Source organism: Grampus griseus (genome assembly GCF_964374135.1).
Source record: "Grampus griseus genome assembly, chromosome: 14".
Taxonomy (NCBI): domain Eukaryota; kingdom Metazoa; phylum Chordata; class Mammalia; order Artiodactyla; family Delphinidae; genus Grampus; species Grampus griseus.
In genome coordinates this window covers 67,165,242-67,180,702 of record NC_139008.1, presented here as the reverse complement: position 1 = coordinate 67,180,702, position 15,461 = coordinate 67,165,242, and the positions used below count along the sequence as shown (strand labels likewise).

Below are 15,461 nucleotides of genomic sequence, written 5' to 3'. Positions count from 1 at the left end.
ATGATTTGATTCATATATATTTTGTGAAATGATACCACAATAAGGTTAGTTAATACCTCTATCACCTCACATAATTACCTTTCCCCACCACCACTGATGGTGAGAACATTTAAGATCTCAGCAACTTTCAAGTATACGATACAGTATTATTAACTACAGTCACTCTGCTATACATTAGGTCCCCAGACCTTATTTACCTTATAACTGGAAGTTTGTCCCAAACGGTGGCAAACTGTAGTGAAAGAACAGTAAACTATAACAATACTAAACAAATATATAAAATTATTACTATGAGTTAATTAATCCAAATGATTCTGTCTTCCCCAACACAAAACATTTGTGTTAGGCTCTTCAACGAGCTTTTCTTTATCTGTTACAATAACTGCACACACCAACAGTGTGCTAGGTACAATGTGGTATGTTACTACCAAAGTGAAGAAAATGCTATATTCACTGCCAGCCTGCTAAGTTGCTTTTGGTGATAACAGACAAATTTCTATTATACATGATACACATCTCACCCTGTGACTTATAACCCACACTGTTACTGAACTCTGCTACCCGAGTGGTACAAAGGCATTCCCCTCTATATTCATGTACCCTGCTGATTCCACATACCAGGTGCTTCAGTAAGTCTAAGCATACGACATTGCTTAGAAAACTCACATTAGACAATTCGGTTTGTGGGGTACCACCTGCTATTTTTCACTCTGTTCCTGAGTCTCCCTGGGATGGATTAAAATTTCATATGATCACACTCTATTTCCATAAATATAAAAATTACAAAAATCTGTTGTCATCATTACTAGTCTACACGTTTAAAAAAAAGAAGAAGAAAAAGAAAAAGGAAATCAACATGCCCGTAACCAAAGAGTACAAAAAAAGGAGGTGGTGGTTTTCATGTGAGGAGAAGGAGGTAGCTTGCTCCTAAAGGAGGGCAGGCTTCAAACTAGGTAGCGCCACAGCAGGTAAGGAACTTCAGCCCTCTGGGAGCACTAATTCTTTCAGGCTCCTAAAACAAGCCCTGCTGCGGTTCTGATTAGTGTGAGCCTATTGCAGCAGCCAAATCAAAGCATGAGCTCCACAGTCCTCCACGGAGAGGAGATTTCTGGACTGTTTATCTCAGCGCAGAGAAAAAAGGCAGTGGACCACAATTAAAAGGAGAAAGCTAAATACTGCCACAGTTAAGAAATGCAAAAAAAAGAACAATGGCAATGTCTCTTTTGAACACATCTTCCAATCCACTTCTGTAAAACAAACATTTCAGAGGTCCGGAAGGAGTTTCATTTTTACCACTAATAATTTCCACTGAAATAGCACTTTCCTTCTGCAGAACTTAAAGCACTCCTTTTAATCTTCACCCCATCTCTGGGGATGAGAAGTAGTTAACAGTTCTATTTTATAAGCAGGGAGACAGGATGCCTGAGATCCTTTAATAAACTCTTGCAAAGACAACCTGGTGCCTTCTAAAAGTTGAAACTGATCTCTGGGAAGTTTGCCAATTTCCATGATTCCAGGACCCTAGCTGAGACAGATCTGAGGGACTTTCAGGCAAGAACATATAAACATAAGTCATACAAGACGTTAGGCAAGTTAAAATAATATTTGTTAAACCATTCATTCAACAAATAATTTATTAAAGAATTCCAAGGCTTGAAGGATCCTCAAGTAATCAGCCTGGCCTAGTACCAGTCCCAGGCTTCCATTAGGGTAATGTCTAAATAGGGACACAGGGATAGACAGGGCTAGAACGGATTCTTGAGACAAGATAGCTTTGCTAATCTTTGTGAATAGTCTAAGCACATTCCTAAGAGGGCAACCTTTAGGTTTAGCCACTGTATCTCCAATTTCCTTCCCCCTCATACAGGGTATTCGGCTTTAGCTCCCCTCATGGAGGACAACTCTGTAGCAGAGCACAGCAGAACCCATCCCACTGGGATGCTTTGACATGGTTCCTTGACAAACATAACAGCTCCCACCTCCCTCTCCAACAGATGGATAAGCCTCCCAAAGGCCCGATATATTTTATTTCAGCATTTTTCTCTCCCAAGGCAAAATTTTAAAAACTTCTGTTCTTTACTTCTCTACTCAACTCTCAATTCTTTTTCAGATACTAACCCTCCAAATAGAGAAGTTCCTACTCATTTCTGAAATTTGACCATTCTGAGTAATAAAGGTTAAAATTCATTTCTTTAACAAATATATAATAAGTGCCAACTATATATAAGGCACTGTGCTGGGGACTGGGGACACATGGCATAAAGACAAACATTGCTTTGCTATCAAGGGGCTTAACAATCTAGGACATAGCAGTCCAATCAAAATATAATACAAGCCATAGATATAATTTAAAATTGTTTTAGCAGCCAAACAAAAAAAGAAACAGATGAAATTAATTTCAATAATATATTTTATTTAATCCAATATATCTAAAATATTACCTTTTCAACATGTAATCAATATAAAAAATTACTAATGAAGTATTTTACTTTTTTTTTTTAATACTAAGTCTTTGGAATTTGGTAGATGTATTTTACACTCGTGGTGTATCTCAACACAGAACCAGCCCTATTTCATGTGCCCAACAGCCATGTGCAGTGAGTGGCTACCATACTAGACATCCCAGGTTTAGGGAATTTTCATCTGAGGGGTTCCTGTTCCCTGATAATGTCAAAATGAAATTGGATTTCTGGCCACACTGAATGAAATAGGGACTCATATACAGCTGAAGTCCTATTTGTGAAAGATCCCCATTAAAATCTGTGAAGCTAACAACACCCTGCCCCAGAAATAAACTTCTAGATTATATTTACCAGTATTCACCACTGAGAGAGTGATCAGTTATACAAAACAAAGCAAGAATATGTAAGTGGGGAAGAACCTAGGAACTGCCGAACTGATTTCACTACAGAAGAGACAATGGACTCTGGATCCAGAAAGGCAGCACTCACAGCCTGTCAGGGAGGTCATCAGCTCAGGCCTGAGCTCTCCTTGCGTTTTACACAACCAATCCCAAGAGGATTAAGCCAGTCTTACCAGTCACCTTTGGAGATTAATTTGTTTTGGTATCTGAAAGGTGTTTGGAATCCCTCAAGATGAAGGAATGACAAAAGAAATTGTTCTTAATAAAGTCATTTCTCTGCTTCTGCTGCCCACAGCAGAAAAATGATTAACTCTTAACTTCTGATGTACTAGAACATCAGCCTTTTAAGGATTTTTACAATCTTCTACATTCCCTGCCTTATTCCCAATAGGTGGCGAGCGGAATAAATGCTCACTAAGCATTTGCCACCATCCAACCACACAGCTGGTACCCTTTCTAGGATACACAAAAGATTCCCACTTGCTCAAAGCTTATAGGAAGCTCCAAGAATATACATATAATATGTCTTTACTTTCCAAAAATCTTGATGCCTTGTGTGTGTTTGTGTGTGTATGATGGATGATATATATACCCATCCCCCTAGAAATAGAAATCAAGACATCTCCATGAAAGCTTTGAAAGAATTAAAAAATTAAATAAGCAATCTGCCTAGACTAGTCCCTGCATACCCAGACAATATCCAACCTAAGCTTTAGGTTTCATTTCTCTCCCCCCCCCTTTTTAATTAAAAAGCAGTGAGAAACTGTAGCTATAATGAGGGACTGTGGGAAAATGCAGTTATATTGGGCTCAAAGTAATGTACCATAGGAAGAGGCTACATCAGCAGAACGAATCCTAAATTAAAACTCCACTATGAAACCAACCCCATTTCCTCTGAGCATGCAATCTATATTATCGCATTTATGGTCTGTCTCGACCTCAATTAGACTTGGGGGTGGGGGAGAAGAAAGGGGACTTCTATAATAAGCAATAATGGTATCATTATGATAAATTATGAAAACACACAGTGCAATTATTAATGTGAAGAGCACATTTGTACCAGGCTATAACAATGTAGATGTATACTGCGGGGGAACATCTAAATATAGCTCAATATTCCATGTTACCTGGCTAAGAAGTGGAGTAATTTTCATAAAATGTACTTTCATGTTAATGGAAGAAAAATATGTTCAATTTTATTAAGGAAATGGAAAAATTCAAAGGAAATCTTCTATTAACTTTATAATAAACCAGGAATTCTTCACCTAGCATCAAGAAGGTCACATATCTTCAGAAAAGGGCCTTCCAAGTGGGGGCATAAAGTGCTGTTTCCTAAATATCAAACAATGGGAAAGACTCAAATGTGAGCTGAAAGAGATAATCTAGTTTATCCCTCTTTTTACAGAAATAGGGAAACCTGAGCTCGGTGGGTTTAAGCACCTTGTCTGTGGTAGGCAATAATATAAGCCTTCTAATTCCCAATATAATTTGTCTCCTCCTTCGCTATACTAACTAGTCATTCCTAACCTGTGTGCAATGGTGATATCCTGTTTGGAGAATGAATTTTGGAGTCAGATTTTCCTAAATTCAAATCCTGGTCCCTCTACTTAGCAGCCCTGGGAAGTAACTTACCCATTCCAGGCTTGAGTTTTCTCAATCTATAAACTAGGAACAACCCGCACTTTCACACAGACGTTTTATATATATATATATGTATGTACATAAAGGCCAATGTTTCTAAAGTGCTAAACACAGTTTAGCCCACAGAAGACAATACGTGTATCTCTCCTGGACACACCTGACTTAAAATCAAAGAACCTCAAGGTTGGAGAGGGTGTTGACCATTAATAGGTGTTAAAACAAGGATCCCATTTTTAACGTCAAAATATTTGACAGACCCCACCCCAGCTGCACTTTTTTAGTATCCAGTAATTGAGAAAATACACAATGACAACAAACAAATACATTTCTATGTATTTGGTAATACTTCTCATTGAATTTGTGTTTTTAACTCCCACATTTACGAGAGAGAAGAGAAGACACGGAGAAACAGAAAAAGAGAGACTGATTAATTTTGAGAGAGATTTTGAGAGATTGAGATTCATTCTACAGAAAATGCTTGAGTATATCTGGATTTAAAACCTCTTGCAATAATTCTGAGTCACTAGAGACAATCCAGACTTTAGGAATCCTTGATTTAACTCAATTATCTTTCTGAGGTTTGAAAACCCTTTAAAATATTTCTGCTAGGCACAGGCTGGGGTTTCCTAACACTTTCGGTGACCAGAAACTTAACCTCCTCCTAAACTGCACTCCCTCCATCTCTGGATCACTCAGACAGTTCATTCAATTAAGGGGAAACATTTCAACTTAATAATTTTCTTCCCCGGTCCATAATCTTTCTCCTTAAAGCAATATAAAATAGGTTTAATCTCACTCTCACATTTAAAAAAAAAACACTTTATATTATTTTAAGACAGTAATCCTATTTCATTCTTCCTCTCTCATTGCCTTTCCTTTTTCAGAATAAACACTTTCAATATGAGATGGGAAGAATGTATGCAACATAGTTAAGGGAGGTGTACACATAATTAAATTCCTTCCTACCTTTATTTGGGGATTTCAAAGCTTTCTGATACCTCTTCAGGTGATTAGACATATGGAATGTCACAAACCCAAGCTTGTGGATGGATTGTTTTAACTAATATGAAGTGCTCAGAAATCATCTGCTGTTAACCTCACCTGATTACATTTTGTCAGAATAAAAAGGAGTTTTCAAACATTCATTTTTACCAGATGGTAGTGAGTGGCCTGACCCAGAAGTTACAGATGAGCTGCAGTAATGAGTTTTCCCTTGCCTTTGCTGGCTGCACATTCACTGGTGACATTTTCCAACTAGGGCTTCTGGCTCAATCAATATTTGCAGGCATGAAACCTGCCAAAGTTAACATCAGGGCTCCCTTGCAAATTTGCTTAAGGCATCAGAACTGAAAAAACTCACAATCTCTAATGCTGCAACTATCATCAGCCAAAGTTCATAATTAGGGATCAGAGTCATCAGAGACAGAAAATTCTACCCACTCAAAGGGTTGTTGTGATGGTTAAAACATCTTACAAAGAGGTTTTGTGTAAGCTATAAAGTGCTATGTCAATGTAAGGGAATATCATTATCATGTTTTTAAGATATATCTGAGTGACTAGAAAAAAAAATAGCACAATTTGTATGGAAACACAAAAGACCCCGAATAGCCAAAGCAATCTTGAGAAAGAAAAACGGAGCTGGAGGAATCAGGCTCCTGACTTCAGACTATACTACAAAGCTACAGTAATCAAGACAGTATGGTACTGGCACAAAAACAGAAATATAGATCAATGGAACAGGATAGTAAGCCCAGAGATAAACCCACGCACATATGGTCACCTTACCTTTGATAAAGGAGGCAAGAATATACAGTGGAGAAAAGACAGCCTCTTCAATAAGTGGTGCTGGGAAAACTGGACAGCTACATGTAAAAGATTGAAATTAGAACACTCCCTAACACCATACACAAAAATAAACTCAAAATGGATTAAAGACCTAAATGTAAGGCCAGACACTATTAAACTCTTAGAAGGAAAACACAGGCAGAACACTCCATGACATAAATCACAGCAAGATCCTTTTTGACCCACCTCCTAGAGGAATGGAAATAAAAACAAAAATAAACAAATGGGACCTAATGAAACTTAAGAGCTTTTGCACAGCAAAGGAAACCATAAACAAGACAAAAAGACAACCCTCAGAATGGGAGAAAATATTTGCAAACGAATCAACAGACAAAGGATTAATCTCCAAAATATATAAACAGCTCATGCAGCTCAATATTAAAGAAACAAACAACCCAATCCAAAAATGGGCAGAAGACCTAAATAGACATTTTTCCAAAGAAGATATACAGATGGGCAAGAGGCACATGAAAAGCTGCTCAACATCACTAATTATTAGAGAAATGCAAATCAAAACTACAATGAGGTATCACCTCACACCAGTCAGAATGGGCATCACCAGAAAATCTACAAACAACATGCTGGAGAGGGTGTGGGTGAACCCTCTTGCACTCTTGGTGGGAATGTAAATTTATACAGCCACTATGGAAAACAGTATGGAGGTTCCTTAAAAAACTAAAAATAAAACTACCATACGACCCAGCAATCCCACTACTGGGCATATACCCTGAGAAAGCTGTAATTCAAGAAGAGTCATGTACCACAATGTTCACTGCAGTTCTATTTACAATAGCCAGGACATGGAAGCAACCTAAGTGTCCATCAACAGATGAATGGATAAAGAAGATGTGGCACATATATACAATAGAATGTTACTCAGCCATAAAAAGAAACAAAATTGAGTTATTTGTAGTGAGGTGGATGGACCTAGAGTCTGTCATACAGAGTGAAGTAAGTCAAAAAGAGAAAAACAAATACCGTATGCTAACACATATATATGGAATCTAAAACAAAAAAAGAAAAAAATGGTCATGAAGAACCTAGGGGCAAGATGGGAATAAAGACGCAGACCTACTAGAGAATGGACTTGAGGATATGGGGAGGGGGAAGGGTAAGCTGGGACAAAGTGAGAGAGTGGCATGGACATATATACACTACCAAACGTAAAATAGATAGCTAGCGGGAAGCAGCCGCATAGCACAGGGAGATCAGCTCGGTGCTTTGTGACCACCTAGAGGGGTGGGATAGGGAGGGAGGGAGGGAGACGCAAGAGGGAAGAGATATGGGGATATATGTATATGTATAACTGATTCACTCTGTTATAAAGCAGAAACTAACATACCATTGTAAAGCAGTTATACTCCAATAAAGATGTTAAGAAAATAGATGCTCAATAAATATGTATTGATTAAAAAAAAAGAAATATCTGAGTGGCAATTCCAGATATTCATATATAATTATATATTATGCCTATACAAGAATCATGGCAATATGCCACCTTTTTTATCTGGAAGAAAAACCAGGTACCAAAAATTCCTCAAAATCTCCAAGCAAAGTCATTGCAAATATTAAACAGAACCCTCATGTACTTATTAATTCCCAATTTTAAAAATTACAGGTACTAAGAGTACAGTAATTACTGGAGAATGTGGGTTTTACCAATGTCCACAGTGGGGGGGGGGAGGTGAGGGGGAATCAATGTATCAAAAATTAACATTACCAAAGATCTCACTTATGATCTGTAATCTGACTGATTGACAAGTAACATGAATATGATTTATAATTTAAATCACTAGTCATGAAGACACTACTTAATCAATTTTTCCTACCAAAAAAATTCTTACTCCTTGTTAAAGCCTGAATATATATCCATCTCGTTTCCAAAGGGTGTGTAGATTTCTTTTTTGGAAGTACAAACTATTCTTTAGCATTCATGATTTACTTTGACATTTTCTCTGATTAATTCTACAGCTGCATCAGTAAGCTGAATATTGATTCTGTTTCTTTATCAAGCCTAACAGAGGCAGATACTTGTAAAATCATTGTAAGGTAAACTACCTCCATTTTAACAGACATTATGAATGTTTTGTCAGCTACATCAGAACCATGATCATTCACTCATTCACTCAGGAAGTGTTTACTGAGCTAACAGAACCTGAACATCACTCTACTAGGTGTTGGAGGGAATATTAGACATCAAACCAAGAACAACAGAACTGCACTGACCTAAAAAAAGCAACACAGTATACAATGCAAAGCGCAGTGGACCAATAATCATAAAAATCTGGGTGCTAGTGAATCACTTAAAAGTCACATGACCTTAGATAAGTCATTTGACTTACCAGCACTGCATTTAAAAAATGCTCTGCCCTTGCTCTGCTACCTCACAGGATTGTCTTTAGTAAGATAAGGGAGAATAAGATTAAATAAAATAAAGATACAGCACTTTAAAGAAAAAAGAGCCTAGGATTCAATTTCTTTTAATGACAGCTAACTACAAAGTCCTATATATACAACAGACTTTTCAGCTTTTGACAAGGAATAGAATCACAACTATGATTTCAAAAGAAAAAATACTGAGTAGCCCATAAGCATGTAAAAAGGGACCCAGTCTCATTAGAAATCAGGGAAATGCATATAAAAACCAGGAAATATCATCTGGTTGGCAAAAATAAAAAAATTAAAATCTGGCAATATCATGTGTTAGTGAGGATATAGAGAAACAAATTAAAACATGCTGATAGAAGAGTAAATGAGTACAGAGCTAATTGGTGATACCTAGTAACACTGAAGATGCATATATTCTATGACTATCCCAGCAGTTCTACTCCTAGGTATACACATTAGAGAAATTCTCAGACATATGCACAAGGACATATTTAAAGAATGTTCACTGGAGCATATTTGTAATAAGAAAAAAATTTTCAATGATCACTGGATGCATACATAAGCAGTAATCATTAAAAAAAATGACTGGGAATAATAATCAACAAATTCAGGATAGTGATGGCTTCTAAGAAGGGTAATAAAGAAGTTGGATTAAGGACGGCTACACAATGAAATGGGATTAGGGAAGGGTACACAGGACACTTCAACTGTATTTATAATATTTTATTTCTTAAAAAATGATCTGAAATAAACTTGTCAAAATGGTATGGTTATGCACATACTTAGCGGGGGAAAAAAAGGAGACCACTAGAAGCTAGCAGGGAATCATGCAGAACAAGTCATGCCCAACTGGTTGTAGTCCCTTGATATGGTTACTGCTGATTAAGGTTAAGGGTTTACAATACCTACAGAGTACCTTTATCTCAACAAGATCTTTCACAAAGTCACTCAAGTGGGCAGACGGAGAAATGTGGGTGAATGGTAGTATAGAGAGAGAGATTCATAATAGGTTAAACCAAAAGAGTATGAGCAGTATAAAGTCCCTTGTTTAAATTCAAAATAGCAAATAAAGTCCCTGCCAGAGGAAATATGACTTAAAAATAATTCATTCAGGAAACAGCTGATGGTTTTAGTTAATGTCATTTTCAACAGGATGGCCAACTTTAATTTTTTAAAAATCTAAGGCATATTAAGGGTGCACTATTAGAAGCATAACATCTAATTCGACTACAGTCCCGTAGCGCTGAGTTAGCTACCACACTTGAAAAGAGGCATTACAATCTCAATATTGCATGAGCAGGATAGTACAGGGTCTGGAAACCTTGCCATAGAAAAAAACCAATAAGGGAATGAGAGAAGAGTTAGGGAGGGACCCAAGAGTCACCTTCGGTTACTCAAATGATGCCTTGGAATGGAGTAAGCACATATAGTGCTACCATGAAGAGGAGACCACCTTCCTTTCCCCTTTTGTTCCAGCTAGAAAAACCCTACTCAGCCTTAAACTCCAGCTCAAAGGCCACCTTCTCCAGGAGTCATCCAAATGCTCCAGTAAGACCTCTGAGCTTCCTCAGCAATGTATCACATCAACACACAACACGTGCATTAATAAATCTCCATCTCCTCTACTAAGTCATATGCTAGGTCCTCAAGGGTAGGTGCCCTGAGATCTGACCCTTGCTGCTAACACCTCAGCACCCCACAGTGCCCAGCTCACAGCAGGTACTTAACCCACATTGCTAAATCACTGAGAGACAAGGGAAGAGGGCAGATAAACCAATGAACTATCCAAGAATCATAATCACTATTAGCAAATGTATACAATGTATGCATATTCTCAGAATTTCTTGGATCATTAGATTACTGCAACCAGGCAGAATTCATCTGTTCTATGTGTTCTATCTACATATTTAATCATTTTATGCCACCCTGGGCTACATAGCTTAGTAAATTTTCTAATGATGGCACCAAGTGATATTCAGAGGGTAAGAAGAGTAAAACTCAGATTCAGACAAAGTGTATCCATACAACCTCATAATTTACAGATGAATAAACTAAGACTCAAGGATGAGCCTGAAGCCCTAGAGCTGGGTCTGGAATCTAACTCTCACTTTTACAGCAGCAGTATACACAACCCCCCAGTCAGCTTTCCCTAGTCACAACTTCAGAAACTATCATCTAAAGGCATAATTTGCATCATCTCTCCCTGCTGCCTTCATCGTTCAACCAACACCAAAATCCCTCCTGCCACTTTTCTGCCCATGCCGTTAGCCAGGAAAGCTCTTTTCTGTAGTTGCTTCTTGCCTGTTTGGAAGCTCACTGACCAGAAGCGCTTACTGTCATCTGTCTATATGGAGATTTTGGTAAAACTCCTTCCGCCAGATCATCTGGGGAACCCACAATGAGCCCAGGGGTTACCCACCTTGAACACCAGTCCACTTTGAATCTTTAAACATTAAATAACAAATTAATATGGCAAAGCTATTTTAAATTATTTAAACTATTTCCAAAGGCTCAGACACAAGAAATTCACTTTATTATTTAAATATCTAACACAAAGGTTAGATATTTTATAAGTGCATGTCACAGAGGCTGGGGGAGGTGGAGTATGCATTCAGCAGCCAGCAGACCCACACAATGGCTTTGCAAGTTACATGGCACACCTGTTACATGTAATCGTGATGACAGAGACGTCTCCAGCCAGTGGACTACTGCCTCTAGCAATGCACAATTCCATTAACACTAAAGTGGGGAAGAAAATCTTTAACTACTTTTTCTATAAGTTGCCTCTAAGGTCATTGCCAAGACTCAAAACTGCATTCCTCTTTCAAACAGCAGGAGTGATTGTGGTGGGGAGGCAGGGCAGTGTATACTAGCAAGAAGACAGACAGGAAAGAAAAAAGTGGAGATATTTTGAGAAAATGGGAAGGGGCGGAATATTCAGAGCATGCTGAATGGCCTGGGAATAAATGAGTGAGAACCAGATCATACGTGAGAAACGAGTCATGTTATTTATTTACAAAATCTAGGTCTTTCACAGTTGCTTATTAATTCCTTAAGGGTTCCAACATGGTTTTGATCTCTAGAGCCTAGGACATCAGCTATTACCATTATTCCTTTTAAAGCTTACAACTTATCCACGTAAGTCTGTTACATAATAGCTGCCACATTTATTTCAAGGAAGACAGAACTCACATGAAACTTTACCCTGAGTATCTTGTTAAAAAGAGTATTTTTCAACATTATGGGTAATACTTTAAAGTCTGAAAATGTAGCACGATTTTACAACACAATTTCCAGCACTAGAGCGCCGACTTACCTATCTCTCTCGGCTTGAATGAAGTATCTAGTGTTATGGCATCTGTACATGCCTGTTGATGAGTCCATCAAAAACAATGAAAAGAGATGGCTTCATGTCTGTTTTCTTCTAAGATGCATTTTATTTTCCTCAATCCAAAGGTTTTACTATTTCTAGAAGCTTTACAAACCACTAGAGTTAGCAAAATACCTCTGTTCCCAATAAAGACAAGGATGGTAAATGAATTATTCTTAGAGTCAGAAATATTTCCTCCGCCCAGAAAACAGAAGGCACCCTGACCACCTGGCCATGTGGAATATGATCAAAAGGAATTCTTTGGTAGCCTGGGTAGCCTCTTGCCCCGCTACGAATCCCCTCTACAAGCTCTATCTCCACCGCAGCTCTCTCAGGAAGGCTATAAAATTGACTTCAAAGTGATTTCAAACTAATAACTGCTCACTCCAAGAACATTTTAGGGTACTCAATTTCCTAGCAATAGCATCTAATAGACCAGATAAGCCAAAACACACACCTCGCTGGGTGGGAAGAAACTCTACCTAGGGTTAAGATAATTAAGTAAGTGTCTTATACAGAAACAAATTAAATAAATAGTAGAATAAAATAATTGTTTTGAACCATCTCTTTCCTTTTTAAAGTTTTCTTTGAAGCTTGGTAGGCTTTTGGCATCAAAAAAACTTAAGAATTGACTGCCTTTAAAAAAATTACCTTAAAACAGTGTAAAGACAACTTTTTTTTTTTGCATCATGCAAAGACATCATTACATGTTATAATACCTTTCCTTTTTTTTTATAAAGGAAAGCAAAGTGAATTTTCATAAGCATGTTTCCTCTGTGGGTGAATCTCTAGTTGGTTACAACCAACTCGAGAGAGCCATCAAGGCAAACTACCCATTAGCTGTCAATTTAGAATGATTCTAGAAAGCTAGCCCCAGAGCTCCACCAGTATCTTTTCAACAACCTCTTAATCTTGTTTATAACACCTGTGTTAAAGCAGCCTGACATGAATCCTACTCACTTGTCTCAGACTGAAATTACTTAGAAACTTGAGAATTCAGGTAAACATATTAAATATCAGAGAGTCACTGGCTGAAAACCCTGTACACAAGGGAATTCGGTCACCTCTTTTAAACAAAGCTGCATAAATAAGCCAGGATGGGCCTCAATAGGCAAAGTCAGATATAAATCTTACAAAGAGCTTCTCAGGAGGCACTGAGGTCAGAGAATCGCAGGATTTAAAGAAACCATGAAGAATTCTTCCTACGGCTTCCTCACCAAGCGATTATCCAAGCTTTATAACAATGACCATTAACTGTGTGCTTATTATATACCTGGAAATTAACATTTCATTATCTTTTCAATCCTCACACAACTCTGCCAGGTAGGTAATACCATTCCCTGTTTCTTCAAGTGAGGAAACCAAGGCTCAGGTAGTGGCTTGCTTAGCGAACTGCCTAAGGTCAAAGAGCTAGAAAATAGTGGAGACAGGACTCAAATAGTCCATCTAAGCCCAAAGCTCTTGCTCTTACCAGGGCACCATACGACCATGTGATTGGGAAATCACCCCACCTTAACTGGTTTCTGTGCTTACTACTAATCTGTTTCCCAAGGCTACTTAAACCTAAGTGTACTTTTAGCAGCTCTACCACTTTCTGTTTTAGAAACCCATATGTGTCCCAGGCCTGTACAAAACATAATGTACATAAGAAATGATGGTAAAGTAGTCCCATTTATAGGGGAGCATGGTGCAGGGAGGAGAAAATGGATTTTAGTGGTCAGACACTTAACTTTGTTGTTACCAGTGTGTGACCTTGGTCAAATCACCACACACTGAGATCATCCTTGGAAAAAGCTCTCACAGCGAGGAAGTGCCTAACCCAGAAAAAGTACTTAATAAATGTTTAAGAAAAAAAATCAAATGGAAATGCGTGTGCCAGATATAACCAACATGAAATAAAAACTAACCTTGTTAGTTTTATCTTTTGCCTATAAGGTTGGGTAAAGAGAAAACAGCAATTATGTCTCACAATAGAGTTAGTATAAATCTGGCTAATAAATGATTAATCTCTTGTTTTGGAGTCAGAGACAGCTCTGGTCTTTAAAACAACTCCAGTCAACTCTTGGGTTATTAAAGTACTGGAATCGGACTTTTATCAAGATCATCAACTGCTATTTAAGACAAGTTTCACCCAACCCACTGTCTCCTATGACTAGGGCCACTATCATTCACAAACACAGCTTAATCTCCTCTCCATCAAGATGTAAGAGACAAGAAAGAGAAGACAACTGTGGAGGTGCTAAGAGTTAACATAAAAAGATACCTGGAAGAAACCCAAATTCAGCCACCTAATCATTGATTCACTGCTTCATTCATTCATCCCTTGTTCCTTCCTTTCTTCAGTCAAGAGACATTCATTGAGTATTTACAGCAGGTACTGAGCTGGTCACTGCCCTAGAGGAACTCAAAGTCCAATGGGAAGAAAGATATGTAATCAAATAATTCCAATACAAAATTGTTGGGAAAGGCAGTCTCATGCATGCAGTATTTCAAACCCCACTCAGTCACATAAAAACGGGCCTTGGGCCTCAATACTTCTGTACAAGAGATAAGGAGCCCATACAGCCTATGCCTGGTTTATCACTTTGTATAGGAATATCTTTCCCTGTTTCAGGCTCAGCAAGTGTTCCTTTGTTCTGCTTAAGCATGTATGTCAATGGCCCTTAGTCATGCCACTAGCTTTCAGGTCTGGGTCCTCCTGCTGCTGCAAGAAAGAGGGGTGCACATAGGCTAACTGTCCAGCATTGGAAGGGGGAGGGCCCTGCTAGCCACAAGGGACTGAGTACACTACTGGTGCTGATCTTGCTCTGTCTCTTCTCTATGTGAGTGAAGCATTGTTCCATCCCGTGCTTGACTGTGTTGTGTTTTCCTTGGCAACTTCAATACCAAGATGCAATGGACAGTGTTTGAAGTGCTCCCCTGGGATTGGTAACTGATGCACGGTGTTCTGCTTCCCTGGATTTGATAACCAGGGCACGGTGTTCTACTGGACAAGAATGATATATATGGTAGACAGGAGGCAAGTACAAGGTAGGGTGATGGTAGCATTCTGCTGCATTCTACTCTCTAGCGTGTTTCTTTTTTTAAGCTACCTTCATCCACTGGAGCCCTCTATTAGGAAAAAGATTCTACCACCTACTTCTTGAGTGTCTTTGGGCAAGTCACTAAACCTCTGTGAACTAACTTTCCTCACCTACACAATGGGAATAAGAATACTGACTTCCCAGGGTTGCCTTTTGGGTGAGACAGAATAACATATCAAATCAAATAGCACAATGTCTGGCTCTCAGTAGGCTTCAGTACCTGGTAGTTCCCAGCCTTCTGTTTTGTTCTTTTGGCTTGGTGACATAGGGA

The 15,461-nt window shown here is 38.4% G+C and overlaps 1 protein-coding gene across 1 annotated transcript in view; it reads right to left on the bottom strand.

Moving 5' to 3' along the window:
* Nucleotides 1-15,461, bottom strand: part of CTNNBL1 (catenin beta like 1) — a 169,496-nt gene that overhangs the window by 141,296 nt on the left and 12,739 nt on the right. The gene's annotated exons all lie outside the window — the stretch shown is intronic.